Source organism: Pseudophryne corroboree, chromosome 2 (assembly GCF_028390025.1).
Source record: "Pseudophryne corroboree isolate aPseCor3 chromosome 2, aPseCor3.hap2, whole genome shotgun sequence".
Taxonomy (NCBI): Eukaryota; Metazoa; Chordata; class Amphibia; order Anura; family Myobatrachidae; genus Pseudophryne; species Pseudophryne corroboree.
The window spans coordinates 180,653,411-180,669,516 of NC_086445.1; positions in this window are offsets into that span (position 1 = coordinate 180,653,411).

A 16,106-nucleotide genomic window follows, 5' to 3' on the forward strand; every position below is an offset into this window, starting at 1 on the left:
AGAGATTTTTAATATGTTCATTTGGCATTATTCTACACAAGTCTATTGTAAAACCTTTCCTACAGTAATTGATTCTGCCTGGGTCAAGACTGACCCCCGAAATTGATATTCCCCCATTCAAGGCTGATACTCCCCACCCCTAACCCGTACCATGTCTGAGTTTCCAAACTGCCCGTTCATGGCTGATCCATGCTGAACCCTTCCAATCTCCCCTAGCCTCATACAAATTACCCTATAGTAAATTAACTAGATGTAAATATACTGGGCTTGACTTTATGCTTGCATTAACCCTGAAAGTATTTTGCTATTCAAAAACCAGAATTGCATTGTAAACCAGTTTCAGCTCAATCAATTTGCTTATTTATCATTCATTATGTTCTTGTTTACTCTTTTTGTTTGCATTTTTATGTTTACCTGCTTTATTGGTTACTTATAAAAGCCCCTCTTATAGAAATAATAGGTTTATTTCGTTTATTTGTAATTAACTCACAACAATTATCCTGTGTTTGGTTTTCTTATGACAAGTTAGTGTGAAACAAGCCTTCTGGTGCTATGTTTGTGTCACTTTCTGAGTCTAGTGTGTCCGCCCAAGATGGGGGCGTAGCGCAATTTCCTCTTTAACTGTTTTTATTATACCTGCATACAATACATGCCCTCAGGGGAAGCACAGCTAGAACAATCGCAGAGGGATATTTGAATATTTTCTCCCTGGAGACAAACAATAAAACAGTTGGTTTCAGAAACTAATAGACCAGGACAGTTTCATTACTTTTGTTTCCTGTTTGTAGTATTTCAATGAAACTGAAACGTGTGTTGACAAACTGAGTTAATACTATGGTGGTCATTCCGAGTTGATCGCAGCCAGCAACTTTTTCTGCTGCTGCGATCAACTAGTCCACGCCTATGGGGGAGTGTATTTTAGCTTTGCAGGGCTGCGATTGCTTGTGCAGCCCTGCTAAGCTAAAAAAATTCAAGCAGAACAAGACCAGCCCTGGACATACTTACCCTGTGCGACGATATCAGCGATGCTGGGGCCGGCTTTGACGTCAGACATCCGCCCTCCATTCTTCTGGACACAACTTACAAAGCTGAAATTGTTATCCTGCACCAGATACTTGATATTTAATATCTAATATAAATCGTTTAACGAGAACCAGCTACTATTAATCCAAGGGACAATCCTATCAAGTCATAAACAGGCTGGAGGTGCTCCTGGAATTATGAGAAACTCACATGCATAAATGTTGTGGGGACTAGCCCCAAAGAAAATTCCTTTTTTGGAGCACTCTTTTAAAATAAATGATGGTATGTTGTCAGTAGCGGATCTTGCCACGGGCAAGCAGGACTTTTGCCCGGGGCGCCGCCTTCCGGAGGGTGCCGGCGCCATCCGGAGGGTACTGCACCATGGCAAGATCCGCCACTGTGCCCCCCGCAGTGCCCCGCTGTGCCCCCCGCTTTGAAGGGAACCAGACGCGTAGCGTCTAGTTTCCCTTCATGGAGAGGACCTTTGTTGTGCGGTGCGCGATTAAGTCATCGCGCACCGCACAGCATAGTGGCACAGACACTAGGGGTCATAATTGACCTCTAGTGTCTATGCTGTTCTATGGGAGAGACGTAATAACGTCTCTCCCATAGATCGAGGAGAGGAGAGGAGAAGAGCGGCGCCGGCGGAGGAGGTCTGCAGCGGTCTGGAATCAGGAGCGGGGATAGTAAGTATACTTTATTTAAAAAAAAATTATTTCACCGGCGCCACATGGGGCACAAATGGGGGCGTAACTGACCACGCCCCCATTTGAAGCCACGCCCCTATACTTTGCCCGGGGCGCCACAAGGGCAAGAACCGGCCCTGTATGTTGTAAAAAGAAGTGATGAGTAGTATTAAAACGTTACTTTTATTTCTTACCTATCTGCTATACATAAAATAGAAAGGAGAATAATCAAAGTATGTACAACAAAACACTGAGGTGATGGTCACTTGTATTCAGTGAATGTCGCTATCTCCCATTGTATCAACAATAAATAACCTTTTTTTGTTCATATTATTTCTTTTTTTTCTTTTTTTATAAAAATCAAAACACTGTGGTTTCTGATGCTAACAATACACGCTTAACATATGTCTTTACGGCTTTTAGAGCAAGTAATTGGTGGTTTGATATGATAGGGTCTAGTTAGATAGCCCTTATCTGAGGACTATCACCTCCTCCTATTCACCTAAGGTCTTGAGTGGCCCATATTTCTCTCCACAGAGAGTTGCGTTACTGAGAGTGTTGTATCTGTGGTTACTATACCACTGCCACAGTGCTATAAACTAAAATAATCTTAATCACATATAAATGAGGCGATGTTAATCTGTGGTATACAAGTACCGGCAAAGTTGGCTTTTTGCTATTAGCCTATAGCAGTACGTTAAATCACTGATGGCCCCTTATTTAGGCCACACAAGGGTGATACCCACACGCCGATCCGTATCATCCGCGGAAAATTTGAATATGATTTATTAGCACCAACCATATATGTTGCAGTTTAAATAAAAGTAGACATTACTGAAATGATCACTTATTTACCCTCATCAATGGATGTTAATAATCATACGTTTAGACACAATAAGTAATGCCTACCAACCATAGACATATCTGCAAAGCAAATTTTATAGCATTAGCATTCATTGTCTAAGACAGAGATTTTCAACCTTTTACAACTCACGGCACACTGAACAAGATGTAAATATTGCCAAGGCACACTCACATGTAGTGGTGATGCATGGTGCAGTTGCGTGTCCTAGGATGTCATGTCGCAGCTTCTCCATAGGTAACGCCTGAGCAACATCTGAGAAAGCCAGAAAAGCCCAACACTGCCCGGGCTCAAAATTAGAACTGGCTCTGCAGCCACTAAATCCACCAGTATTGATCGTTCCTGGGCCTCAGTAGCGACACAACACTGACAGGCCTGGCTCTGCTTCTATGGCGGCACACCTGGAGACTGCTCAGGGCACACTAGTGTGCCACGGCACAGTGGTTGAAAAACACTGGTCTAAGAGAACATTCAGTATAACCATGCACATGACATTTGGCTATCTTGCATAAGAAAAAGGTCTTAAATATCTATGCACATGTCATATAATTACATTTGATTTGAGCCACTTCCTATACATTTCTCACAACTTGCATATTTCTGAAAGGTCACCTTTACTACTGGAAATCATGTGTTCATCATCAGGGCCGGTTCAGGGGCTTTTTGCGCCCCGGGCGGCAATAGGGGGCGTGGCTTCATACAGGGGGCGTGAACATTTACGCCCCCCTGTACAGTAGTAGCGCTCTGAAATGATGTGCGGTGCGCGATTACGTCATCGCGCACCGCACAGCAAAGGTCCTCTCCACGAAGGGAAACTAGACGCGTAGCGTCTAGTTTCCCTTCACAGGGGGCAGCGGGGGGGCACAGCAGCAGCGGATCTTGCCCTGGTGCGGCGCCGTCCGGATGGCGCCGGCGCCCTCCGGAAGGCGGCGCCCCGGGCAAAAGTCCTTTTTGCCCGTGGCAAGATCCGCTACTGTTCATCATAACTGTATCAACTCTGAAATACTCCTGAGCTCGTTCTCAGCTCCAATGAAACTATGTTGCATAATGCCAGATTGTTGCAAAGCGAAATTTCTCTCCCATATGCTTCCCTAATGGATCAAAATCAGGCCTCAGCCTGCCTCACAATTAGTTATAGAAAAGCTTATGACAATCACACACAATTGCTATGAAACATATCATCCCCAGTTAATACTTCAGAATGTCATTTTTTCACAGGAAGACGTTTCCATCCTTATTCAACTCAAGAGATAAAGCACATAAAACTACAGGTTATCACATGTAAAACCATATACCTAGACTTGATCATATATGGTATGCGGTGAGGGACAAATTGTCACCTTTACTTTCACCGTTATGCCCAGTATGATCTGTCCTAATTGTATTTAATAAACTGAAACCGTAGGTGCGCCTCTATTGAATAATTCCCATAGAGTTTCAATTTAGTTTGTCACTGAGAGATATTTCAAGCTATTGTGTGAAATAGGGAGAGATATTACAGTCCAATATACAGTTACCCCCATCTGCTGCCCATCCTCATCAAAAGAGCGGAAGAAGGGTGAGAGTAGGGGCACTGATGGGCTGATAGAAAAATAGCCACAGTATCCCCCTGTGTCTCCGTCTCTGGTGTTAGAGAAGCCCTGTTACCATAGGCAACGCAGGGCTGCAATGCGCCGTGGGAACCGGTGGAATACCTGTGAAATAAGAAAAGAAGTGTATTGCCATATGAAAGGTCCCTTTCCGTATTTTATATGCTATCAGGATTTAATAAGCCTGATATGTTACCTGGTGTACCTGCAAATCTTATGTAACCAGTATTACCAGTGGGTCACTCATTAATTAATGTATGTCTATAAGTGTAATCTATAGCATATTGCCACCTAGAAAAATAAGAGAGCCCTTATGGGAATCATATTACCGGGCCAGGTCACCCACCCCCATATTTCATAAACACAATTTGTAAGCAGAGAGCTGCTTTAAAAGGGGGAAAAAGAACACAAAAAACCCGTAGGCATGGGAAATAAAGCAATTGAAAGTGGTAATACCAAGCCGCAGCCTGCGGCTGAAACACTGCCGATTCGTTACCCAGTCTCGGATCACCCTGCCCGTTCTTCAACGGCTCAATTCCCGGATCTCAGATAGCGTTTTCACATGTCACCAGACATAGCCAATTACCAGATCTCAAATAGCGGCATGTGAAACACGCTATCTGTGATCCGGTAATTGGATTAACATCGCCTCACTTATATGTGATTAAGATTCTTTTAGTTTATAGCACTGTGGCAGTGGTATAGTAACCACAGATACAACACTCTCAGTAACGCAACTCTCTGTGGAGAGAAATATGGGCCACTCAAGACCTTAGGTGAATAGAAGGAGGTGATAGTCCTCAGATAAGGGCTATCTAACTAGACCCTATCATATCAAACCACCAATTACTTGCTCTAAAAGCCGTAAAGACATATGTTAAGCGTGTATTGTTAGCATCAGAAACCACAGTGTTTTGATTTTTATAAAAAAAAGAAAAAAAGAAATAATATGAACAAAAAAAGGTTATTTATTGTTGATACAATGGGAGATAGCGACATTCACTGAATACAAGTGACAATCACCTCAGTGTTTTGTTGTACTTACTTTGATTATTCTCCTTTCTATTTTATGTATAGCAGATAGGTAAGAAATAAAAGTTAAGTTTTAATACTACTCATCACTTCTTTTTACAACATACCATCATTTATTTTAAAAGAGTGCTCCAAAAAAGGAATTTTCTTTGGGGCTAGTCCCCACAACATTTATGCATGTGTGTTCTTCTGGACACGCCTGCGTTTTCCTCACCACTCCCCGAAACTGGCTCCAAACGGTCCGGATACGCCATGGAACGCCTTCTTCCTGTCAATCTTTTTTGCTGTCGGCTCTGCGACCGCTTCCTTCGTTAGCCACGACGTAACCCGGCGACCCCTGTCGCCGGGCAACGCCGAGCACGCGCACTGTGGCCGCCGCGCATGCACATTCCGTACCTGTTCGCACCACAGCGAAAAACCGCTGCGTGCGAATGGGTCGGAATGACCCCCTATATTTGAAATGTTTACTTTTATTTATCTAATGTAATCTACAGCTAAGTGCTAAGAATGTGGATTACAGAAAGCACCAGGACCATTGTATTAATATTGCAAATATTATATTTATTGTTTATTTATTACCAGTAATATAGCACACACACATTCCACAGCGCGAGTATTTGGCCATTCACATTAGTCCCTGCCCCAGCTTACAATCTATATTCCCCATCACATACACATATACACCAGGGCAGGCATTCCCAACCCTTGTCCTCAAGGCACACTATTAGTCCAGATATTAGTGCTATCCATGCTTGAGCACGTGACTTCCTCAATTATTGTTATTTAAGCATCTGTGCTCTGTAATTGATTGCCGCATTCAGACCTGATCGCTGCTGTGCGTTTTCCCACAGCGGGCGATCAGATCTAAACTGTGCATGCACCAAAATGCGCAGGTGCGATGGACGACTGCAAAACGGATCGCCGATTAGCGACGGGTTTCTGCGAAGGATCCATTCGCACGGGCGTTTGCAAAGAGATAGACAGGAAGAGGGCGTTTGCGGGTGTCAACTGATCGTTTTCAGGGAGTGTTTGGAAAAACGCAGGCGTTGTCCAAGCGTTTGAATGGAGGGTGTCTGATGTCAAATCCGGTCCCGAACAGGCTGATGCGATCGCAGCCGCTGAGCAAGTCCTGGGCTGCGCAGAAACTGCACAAAATCAATTTATGTAGCTCTGCTACACATGCGTTCGCACACTTGCACAACAAAAATACACCCCACCTGTAGGCGGTGATTATCTGATCGCAGGTGTGCAAAATTCACTGCCCAGCGATCAGGTCTGAATTACCCCCCAAGCTGGGCCGGGAACCCGAACCACCGGCAAATTCAGACAGCATTACATCTGGCCCAAGGGCGTAGCTACCATAGGTGCAGGCAGTGCAGTTGCTATGGGGCCCAGAGCTGAGAGGGGCTCACCTTCCCTGTCAAAGTTACATGCGTTATATACATTTGCCATTGGTTGGTACGTAGGGGTCCTTTCAAACTTTTTCCTTGAAGCCTGCAATATATCTAGGTATGCCCCTGGACCTTCTCATTGAAGTGTGGTATAAAATGAACTGAAGGGCATTTTAATGTTATACAATATGAACCAGGGCATTGTAATGAGGCACAATATGAACGGGGAGCACTATATATCATAATGTGAATTGGGGGTACTGTGTGGCATAATGTGTACTAGCAGCTCTGAAATGTGACATAAGGTGAACGTAAGCACTACTTCGATTCGCAAAAGAAACTAGGGCACTACTATGGGGCATAACATTAAATAATGCTCTACTATAGTTCAGAAAATTAACTAGGTCACTACTATAGGGCATATAATTAACAACTGCTTCAGAGAAGTGTCTCTCTAGAAGCATTGGGGCCCCTTCAAAATGTTGCTATGGGGCCCACAAAGTTCTGGCTATGCCCCTGATCTGGCCCAAGATATCTCTAAATCCTGTACTGTTAGTGTACCTTGAGGACCGAGGTTGAGGACTTGAGGACCCTGCACTAGGATTAATTTTGTAATAGACAATTTCCCTACCAGCATATTTTTGGGTTGTGGGAGGAGACCGAAGCACCCAGAGAAAACCTATGCAAGCATGGGGAGAATATGCAAACTACACACAGTTAGAGCCATGGTGAGAATTGAACCCAAGACCTAAGTCAGCTCTGTGCGGTAGTAATGCTAACAATTAGCCGTGCAGCTCTATTTCAACAAAGTTTGGGGCCAGTCCAAATGCCTCGAGACCACCAAAGCAGCCCCAATCTCACCCTACTGCCAGCTCCCGTACCAAAACAGTTCTCTCTCCTTCTTTCATAACGTGTATGTTTATTACTCTTGTGAGTGCCACCGGTTCTTTTCTATGTTGACCACACATTATTTATTTATTTATTTATTTACAGTTTATTTTATAGCGCAGCAAATTCCATTGCTCTTTACAATTGGACACAATGATAAAACAAAACTGGGTAATAAACAAACAGTCATAGAGGTAAGAAGGCCCTGCTCACAATCTATAGGGAAATAGGCATTGATACACAAGGAAAGGCACTATTGCATATTTGTCCACTGGATTGCAAAGGTTCTAGGTGGGTTGCATGATATCACATCACAGCAATGATGAACCATGGTCAGAAAGAAGGGAAAGTGAAGAAAGAGAAAATATGTGGAGGATATGTGCGGACTGTACAGTGGGGATATAATCGGATAGGAAAGCTTATGAAGGTTGAGTGAGCGGTTCTGGAATGTGATAAGCTAGCCTGATGAGGTGAGTTTTCAGGGAACGTTTGAAGGTTTGGAGACTAGGGGAGAGTCTTATTGTGCGTGGTAGGGCATTCCACAGAGTGAGTACAGCCCGAAGAAAGTGCTGAAATCGTGCATGAGAGCAAGTAATGAGTGTGGATGAGAGACGTAGATCTTGCGAAGAGCAGAGAGGTCTGGTTGGGAGATATTTTGAGATAAGCGAAGAGATGTACATTGGTGTAGTATGGAAAAGGGCCTTTGAGTAAAAGTATTTTAAATTGAATATGGTAGAATACAGGCAACCAATGGAGGGATTGACAGTGTGGGTCTGCAGACGATGAACATCTAGCAAGGAAGATTAGCCTCGCAGCTGCATTCAGAATGGATTGTTTTTCCATGTCGACCTTGTTCCTGTCGACCTTTTGTCCATGTCGACATTTGTCCACGTCGACCTAAGGTGTGTCGACCAATTGGCGGCGACCTAAGGTGTGTCAACCTTTTTGTTGTCGACCTGGAGTCCCAGACCCGATATGGGCATATTCTGGATATGGATATAGTCGTATTTTAGATATGTTTTTTTAGATGCATGTAACATGATTTTGAGACAGATTGAATGTGGGGAACAAAGGACAGTTCTAAATCAAGTATAACACCTAGGCAGCGAGCTTGTGGGGTAGGGTTGATTGTTGAGTCCTCGACAGTGATAGAGATATCAGGTTGGAAACTGCTATTGGCCGGTAGAAATATAAGTAACTCTGTTTTGGAAATATTAAGTTTGAAGTGGCGAGATGACATCCAAGATGAAACAACAGAAAGGCATTCAGTGACCCTGACCAATACAGATGACAAATCTGGGGAGGATAGGTAGATTTGAGTATCATCTGCGTACATACTGTATGATACTGAAATCCAAAAGAGCTGATTAGTTTACCAAGAGATGATGTATAGATTGAGAAAAGCAGAGGACATAAGACCGAGCCTTGTGGTACTCCAACGGAAAGAGGTAGCGAAGAGGAGGTGGATTCAGAGAAGCGAACACTGAAGGAGCGATTTGATAGGTAGGATAGGAACCAAGAGAAGACTGTGTCTTGAAGACCTAGGGATTGTAGTGTTTGAGAAGAGAATGGTCAACAGTGTCAAAAGCAGCAGAGAGATCTAGAAGAATAAGAAGTGAGTAATGGCCTTTGGACTTCGCAGTGACTAGATCATTCACTACTTTAGTCAGTGCTGTCTCTGTAGAGTGTTGGGAATGAAAGCCTGACTGAAGTGGGCCAAATAAATTGTGTGATTTAAGAAAGTGTGTGAGGCGAGTGTAGGCAAGTCTCTCAAGTAGCTTGGAGAGGAATGGGAGCTGAGAGATGGGACGGTAGTTTGAGAGAGAGTAAGGGTCAAAATTTAGTTTTTTTTTTCAGAATGGGAGTAATCAGTGCATGCTTGAACAGTGAAGGAAAGATACCAGTAGAGATAGAGATTACCGATGTTAGTTAAGGTTGGGATGAGCACAGGAGAAAGAGATTTACTTACTTGTGAGGGTATAGGCTCAAGAGGAGAGGTAGTAGAGTAGCAGGATGAGAAGAGTGTTGACACTTCATCTTCATTTGTGGGATCAAATGAGGAGAGAGTGCCAGAGGGTTCAGGTAGAGAATTGAGCAGGTCACTGGCTGAGGAAAAGCATACCATTTCATCTCGGATTTTATCAATCTTGTCCTTGAAGTAGGAAGCAAAATCTTGATAGTGGCTGGTGTGAGCGCCTTGATAGTGGCTGGTGGGTTGGGTGAGGGAGGGTTCAGAAGTGATTTAAAAGTATTAAAAAGTAATTTGGGGTTAGAGGCTTGAGCAGAGATGGTGTTCAGCTGCTCATTTACAAACACTTAGTATTATGAATAATTTATGTATGTGAGGGCAAATTGATCAGCACAGCTGACCCTAGATTGCATCTAAAGGAATACTTGGCAAATTAATAAAGGCAACCAGTGTGGCAAAAGTTTAGTTAGGTATAGGTGAAAGTGACACTTTATGTAAGTATGCAAACACCAAGCCAGCATGCTTTCATTGAATATGCATAACTAAGCAAAAATTGCAAACCCAGGTAATAACAGTCGCAAGCAAATCATGATATAACAACTGTTCTAAGACTGCATGAGGATGTGAGAGAGAGAAGCACATGTACATACGTTTAACTGGACAGATGAGTTTGCATGAGGATCAAAGGCCGGTTGTATGTCTGTTCCTTTACTGTAATGTTGTTTGTCTGTTTCCCGCCTGTTTAAGTCCTGGATAAGTCCTTTTATAATATTTCAATCATAACCCTTTTAAACAACCCTTCTAATACAACCTTGATCAGCCCAGCTGATCAGCCTAGCACCTCTCCTTAAGAATGGACTCTATCCATGTGTGTCCAATAATTCAAATCAAGGCCTAACACCTTATATACCGGTTTAATATTTTTAGTCCTTTATGAGTGGAAATAGTGTGCCTGTCCAGTCCCCCTTTTTTACGTAGCAATTACGTTACTGAAAACCTTCTCGCCGGGAGGATTTCCTATTGGAACCGCAGTCATAATATTTTTTATTTGAAAATGCATTTTACATAATTTCTTGCCACTGTGATATGTGACAAACAGAATCATGTGTACAAGGTCCCATCGCATTATTAGTTAAGTAGGCCCCTGAATGCGAAATCTGAAATAAATTGTATTTTTTTCACACTTCATAGTAAACAGGTCTGCACCTTTTGCAGTGACTCTGAAACCGTTTAATAATATGTTTGTCCCCTATGACACACATTCATTTACAGTAAATCCCTCTTTCCCCCTCACCCTTCCGATGAGGGAGGGGCACCTAAGAAATTCCTGAAAGGATCAGACATTTCTAACAGGGATCCTGGATTCTATTACATGAGAAAAAGTTTATCTCTATCTTCAGTTCTCACTAGACCTTACAAGGGGGCGTCCAGATTGCACAGTCTACAATAGAACCAAGCCCTGCTACCTGCCCCAGCTAATCTTATCTCGTATTTACACAAAACAACAGAATTCAGATAGTATAGAATGTATATTTACCCTTTTTTTTCTGAAGTAATAGTAGCATTCTCTCCAGTCTCACTTATAGGTTCCCAGCACTGAATGAAACTCTTTGACACTATAAAAAATAATGATCCTGTTTTCTTTTTAGCAGACTTCATTGTTATTGTTATAGAAGAATCTTAATTGTCCTTGATCCGTTTAAGTCCGTAATTAGCAAAGATAACAGAGCATGTACTATGGCCCTCATTCCGAGTTGATCGCACGCTAGCTGTTTTTAGCAGCCGTGCAAACGCATAGTCGCCACCCACGGGGGAGTGTATTTTCGCTTTGCAAGAGTGCGGACGCGTGTGCAGCCAAGCTCTGCAAAAACATTTTGTGCAGTTTCAGAGTAGGTCTGAACTAATAGGCCCTACACACTGGGCGATAGTCCTCAAAGATATGAACGATCTCGTTCATTAATGAACGAGGGGGGTCATTCCGAGTTGTTCGCTCTGTAAATTTTTTCGCATCGCAGCGATTTTCCGCTTAGTGCGCATGCGCAATGTCCGCACTGCGACGAGATACCGGGGGTCATTCCGAGTTGTTCGCTTGCAAGCTGCTTTTAGCAGCTTTACACACGCTAAGCCGCCGCCTACTGGGAGTGAATCTTAGCTTCTTAAAATTGCGAACGAAAGATTCGCAATATAGCGAAAAGACATCTCTGTGCAGTTTCTGAGTAGCTCGAGACTTACTCGGCATCTGCGATCAGTTCAGTGCTTGTCGTTCCTGGTTTGACGTCATAAACACACCCAGCGTTCGCCCAGACACTCCTCCGTTTCTCCAGCCACTCCCGCGTTTTTCCCAGAAACGGTAGCGTTTTTTCGCACACACCCATAAAACGTCCAGTTTCCGCCCAGAAACACCCACTTCCTGTCAATCACATTACGATCACCAGAACAAAGAAAAAACCGTGAGTAAAAAAACTAACTGCATAGCAAATTTACTTTGCGCAGTCGCAGTGCGGACATTGCGCATGCGCACTAAGCGGAAAATCGCTGCGATGCGAAAAAATTTACTGAGCGAACAACTCGGAATGACCCCCACCGTTCATATCTTTGAGTGTGGAGGCACCAGCGATGAACGATGTATTCGCTGCATACACACAGCACCAGGCAGCACCCTTATACACACTGCACCAGACAGCACCCTTATGCACACAATGCACCAGGCTGCACCCTTATACACACTGCATCAGGTAGCCTCTTATACGCACTGTACCAGGTAGCTTCTTATATACACTGCACCCAGTAGCCCCTTATACACTCTGCACCAGGCAGCACCCTTATACACACTGCACCAGGCAGCACCCTCACACACACTGCACCAGGCAGCACCCTTACACACACTGCACCAGGCAGCACCATCACACACACTGCACCAGGCAGCACCATCACACACACTGCACCAGGCAGCACCCTTACACACACTGCACCAGGCAGCACCCTCACACACACTGCACCAGCCAACACCCTTACACACACTGCACCAAGCAGCACCCTTATACACACTGCACCAGGCAGCACCCTCACACACACTGCACCAGCCAACACCCTTACACACACTGCACCAAGCAGCACCCTTATACACACTGCACCAGGTAGATTTTTACATACACTGCACTCAGTAGTCCCTTATACACACTGCATCACGTAGCCTCCACCGTTAGTGTAGTGCAGTTAGGGGCAGAGTATGGCAGCGGAAGGGCTTGCAGCAGGTACACTGTGTCTCACCCCTCGCTGCGGCTCTTCTGCCACCTCTGATCCGGCTCCTTCGCTCTGTAGCGCTGGGCTGCGCTCCTTGCTGGGGTCCGCCTGCAATGTTCTCTCACCACCTCTAGCCTCTAATACGCACTGTACCAGGTAGCTTCTTATATACACTGCACCCAGTAGCCCCTTATAGACTCTTCACCAGGCAGCACCCTTATACACACTGCACCAGGCAGCACCCTTCTACACACTGCATCAGGTAGCCTCTTATACACACTGTACCAGGTAGCTTCTTATATACACTGCACCCAGTAGCCCCTTATACACTCTGCACCAGGCAGCACCCTTACACACACTGCACCAGGTAGCTTCTTACATACACTGCACCCAGTAGCCCCTTATACACACTGCACCACGTAGCCTCCCCCATTACTGTGGCGCAGTTACTGGCAGAATGTGGCAGCAGAAGGGCTCGCAGCAGGTACACTGTGTCTCACCCCTCGCTGCGGCTCTTCTGCCACCTCCGATCTAGGCTAGCTCCTTCGCTCTAAAGCGCCGGGCTGCGCTCCTTGCTGGGGTCCGCCTGTGATGTCCTCTCACCACCCGGGCTTGTCCTTGGCTCCGCTGCTGGGGTCTTCTCTCTTCTCAAGCTGCTGTGTCAGTGCGGGCTTCAAGTTCCCTGGTGTCTGGTAGGGGTCCTTCTTGGGTCCTCACCTCCGGGTAGGAATCCTCCGCTGTGCCTGCGCTGCCCCTCTCTGGGCAGCGCTGCTCCTCTGCTTCTCCTCCTCAGGATGGGGGGTCTTCCGTGAAGTCCTGGTATCCTGGCTGCTCCTCCGGTTCAGCGCTGCTGCAGCTCCTCTCCAGCGACGTCTCCCAGTCTTCCCCGCGCAGTCATGCAGTGACTCGCCAGCTTTCTTCCTCACAGGGGTCCTCTGTGGTTGCTGCTTCTCCTGGCGCTGCACACTCCTGTCTATACAGATATACAAATGTTGCAAGCACCAGCAGTCTGTGTATATTAGCAATACAGTTTTATCACTTTCAGTAGTTTTGTGTAAATAAAGTGCATATTTTTAGCAAAAACAGCCCCTCGCTGCAGCCGAGTCGCCCAGGTCCTGGTGCGCTCAGAGGGGCTATTTTATTAGTGAACACATCTGTAACTATAGGGAACATTCTTCATGACAAAGGGGGATCTGATCGCTGGGCTGCTAACTTTGCTGTTCTGCGATCAGATAGTCACCGCCTCCAGGGGGGGGTGTAAATTCACTGTGCAAGTGTGCGACTGCATGTGTGTGCCGAGCTGTGAAAATTCACTTTGTGCAGTCTGTGCGCAACCCTGGACTTACTCCTCCAGTGCGATGGGAACAGGCTGATCGGGGCCGGAGCTGACATCAGACACCCTCGCTGAAAACATATGGGAACGCCTGCTTTTTACCGGACACTCCCTGTAAATGCTCAGTTGCCACCCACAAACGGCCTCTTCCTGTCAGTCACCTTGTGAACACCCATGCGATCGGATTTTTCGCACCACCCGGTCACTAACCGGCGATGCCGTTGTTGTTGTCCGACGCACGCAGAGTTGGACTGGCCCACAGGGGTACAGGGGAAACCACCGGTGGGCCCCACTGTCTGGGGGCCCTTCCCCTCCACTATGGATCAGGTTCCAGACTGTGCACTTGAATTGTACATTATACATGTAACCTTGTACTGCACAGGACTATGGTGTATTACTCTGGTACATTATCATGCATGCATTAGCAGTATTTACTATATAGATTTATCAAGGGGCCCAGCCAATGCACTCTCTCATGGTTAGGCAAACCAATATGGCGGCTGGCCACACCCCTTCAGGAGACTGGACACACCTCTAAACATGGGCCCCTACCACTGCATTTCCCCGGTGGGCCCTTTATGCCTCAGTCCGACACTGGACGCACGTGCACATTGCGATGCATACGCACGTGCAGTTAGGACTTGATCACCCACTGTGTGTAAACGCACAGCAGCGATCAGATCTGAATGACCCCCAAAGTGCCTCATGGAACAATCAGACGAAGACACTGTAACATCTGAACACCCCATAGAGGCATGATAACTACCATAATTATGGTGATGTCCTTTGCCAGTTATGACAAAGAATGAAATCTCCCCCTTAGTATGTTATGAAACATATGCTTGTATTTACATTTACCATGTAGCTTTACTAAAGCTATTGCTCTCTGTTGTCAATCACTTCAGATCTTTTTCATTTTTAAACAGTTTATGGTTGATTGCTCTGGGCAACGTCACAAGTGCCTCCCTAGTCGTACATTTTTGCAACGTACGGCCACATCAATGGCTCAACATAAAATGATTTGTATAAAGCCACCAGCTTAATGCATTTATAAACATTAATCATTGTGATAGCGTAGACTTACAGAGAGTGCACACAAGTTTCAGTATGAATACTATTGTACATAAACCAGTAATATGTCTACCCTGGGGCTGTGACGTGCAATCAGGTAAGGGATATGAGGTGTGGTGAGTTTACAGAAGAAAAGGATAGTGCAAAACAGGTGTATCATAGGTTATTAATGTGTCAGTCTCGCACAGACAGCATCACTCACTGCACTGCCATTTTCCTCAATTAATGACATTTACACTGATCGTTATCATGTTCAATTTCCTGCACACATCAGTAAAGCATGACATTTGCACTGAGTAATTCATTTTACAAAGTATCTTACAGTGTATCTAAATTTGACAAAGATTCGGACAGTCACATAGAAACATAGAATTTGATGGCAGATAAGAACAACTTGGCCCATCTAGTCTGCCCCTTTTTCTTTATCCTTTAGGCAATCTCAACCCTTTTTGAACCTTAATTCTTTGTAAGGATATTCATATGCCTATCCCAAGCATGTTTAAATGGCTCTACAGTCTTAGCCTCTACCACCTCTGATGGGAGGCTATTCCACTTATCCACTACCCTTTCGGTGAAGTAATTTTTCCTTAAATTTCCCCTGAACCTCACATCTTATCTTGTTGTGGTTTGAGTGGACAGGACACAGGTTTTAAGGGGGGTACTCACAGAGAGATCCATGCTTAAAATCTAAGCAATCTGACTAGATTGCTTAGATTTTAAGCACTGATCACTCATGTGTACCCCCTTCAGCGATAGCGATGCGCGGCCCCGCACATCGCTATCTAGCACGTCGCTCATTTCACCCGCTGGGTGAAATGAGCGCCCCCCTGTCCTCCCCGCATCGCTCAGCACACATCGTACTGTGCTGAGCGGCAGGAGAGATGTGTGCTGAGCGGTTCTCCTGTCTATATGGGCCTTTAAGGGCTCACTCAAACAAGACCTTCATCGAGATTTATTTAAAGCAGAGCACAACTTAAAAAAAAAAAAAACACAAAAGGAAAAGCAGAACATAGGGATCC